The sequence below is a fragment of the Sinocyclocheilus anshuiensis genome, unplaced genomic scaffold (genome assembly GCF_001515605.1).
Source record: "Sinocyclocheilus anshuiensis isolate Anshui unplaced genomic scaffold, SAMN03320099.WGS_v1.1 scaffold822, whole genome shotgun sequence".
In the NCBI taxonomy this organism is placed as follows: Eukaryota; Metazoa; Chordata; class Actinopteri; order Cypriniformes; family Cyprinidae; genus Sinocyclocheilus; species Sinocyclocheilus anshuiensis.
This window is the reverse complement of record NW_015539892.1, coordinates 1,070,377-1,071,982: the sequence shown is the minus strand read 5'-3', so window position 1 is coordinate 1,071,982 and position 1,606 is coordinate 1,070,377. Positions and strand designations below refer to the sequence as shown.

Here is a 1,606-nt window from a genome sequence, read left to right as displayed (position 1 = left end):
ATATCAACCAGTCAGAAAAATGTGTTTTCATGCTGTATCTTGAATGGCCATTAATTGAATTAAGGAGAAAAGAGCCAGTGCTATCAAAATGAAAATCATAATGTTTGAAAAAAAAAAGGACACGGACAAATACAGATATAGACAAATATACAAACCAAATGCACAGACAAATACACAAACCACGAATATAAATGAAATACACAAAACTTTAGCAGTTCTCATTGCTGTCAGTCATGAAGTATATTCTGTAAGATATAATAAACATTTAGTTTTTGTCTTGTGAATCTTCCATAAATAATTCACATTTTTATTAAAATAAAGGCTAACATAATTGTTTATGGGGCCAAAAAAAAAAAGTAATAACTTTCTGTAATGGAGATTGCTTTGAGTTTTAACATTACTTTCCTTGAGCCGTTGCGATAGTAATGCTATGGCAGCGACCCCTTCAGGCCGCTGCGTTTGCTGATTGGCTGATGTGGAGCGAGAGCTAGATTCAGGCCAATCAGAGATGAGATCAATATCAGCGAGTGGAAAACTACAAGCTAGAACACGCTCTTTCGTCACCCTCGCCCAACCAATCATAATTCTAATCGTCACGTCCTCGCTCTATGATTGGTTCGTATGGGAGGTCGGTGAAGAAGAACTATAAAACCCATTAAGCGCACGAGTATCGTGGGGCTGTAACGGTGCGGCATCTCGCTTTACAACCTCACAGAAACACATCGGGGAAAAGCTGCTTGTGTATTTGAACTTTTAATTTAAAATATCAACAAAGCCGCTCTACTTCAACATTCAAGGCTTTGCTGTCTTACGTGAACTGCGAGTTATTCGGATCTCGGGAATTTGCATGACAGGTAACGTTACGTGCTTTTTCTACATTCAATTCGTGATGGTTTGTGCTAATCACGTAAATGTAAGTTAACATTAGAAAACTTGACATCGTTACCGAGCGTGATTTGATTAATTGCTTCATATTTTGCACTCATATCGCCTCTTGGGTCATTTTAACTCATCTTTTTTCTTGTTTCCTTAATTTGGTGTTGCGTCGTAATGTGTCCGTAGGGTATGGAAATTGTCTCTTGGTCATGTCTGGACAGTGCACTTACTTACAGTTATGAAAAGGGCACGACTGAAATATAAGCATCTGGGTTACGCAGCAGACGGTTACCGGCTTTTGTGTAATCTTCCGTAAAAGCAATCCAGTTAACCTGCAGTCTCGGGTGTCTGATCCGGCTATTGGCGCATCTAGGCTCGCTGCGATGGAGAAACGATGAAGCGAAACGCATGCCGACTGCCCTGGAAAGTTATGGAGCGCAAATACCTCAATTATGAAATGCATTATCAACATCAAAGTCAAAAATTTAAGAAAAAGAAAGAAATATAATTTATAGGATGTTAGGGACTGACGGCTTCAGTCACCATTCACTTCCATTGCATTTTTGCCCATATACAGGAAGTAAATGGGTAAGACTGTCATTCTAACTAACATCTATGAAGGTAAAATGAAGTCAAAAAGATTTGAATACGCAGAGTAATATTTGTGGAAGTGTACATAAGACTGTAAGCGTAAATTAAATTTGCATGCGCAAGAGAAGCTTTGTAAAGG

The 1,606-nt window shown here is 38.6% G+C and overlaps 1 protein-coding gene across 1 annotated transcript in view; it reads left to right on the top strand.

Annotated features, from left to right (window-relative positions):
* Nucleotides 1–666: 666 nt before the first annotated feature.
* The window catches only part of LOC107685818 (oxidative stress-induced growth inhibitor 2-like), an 8,243-nt gene continuing 7,303 nt past the window's right edge, over nucleotides 667–1,606 (top strand). The window contains exon 1 of the mRNA XM_016482554.1: nucleotides 667–854. The gene's annotated coding sequence lies outside the window, so the exon portion shown is untranslated. The remainder of the gene's footprint in view (nucleotides 855–1,606) is intronic.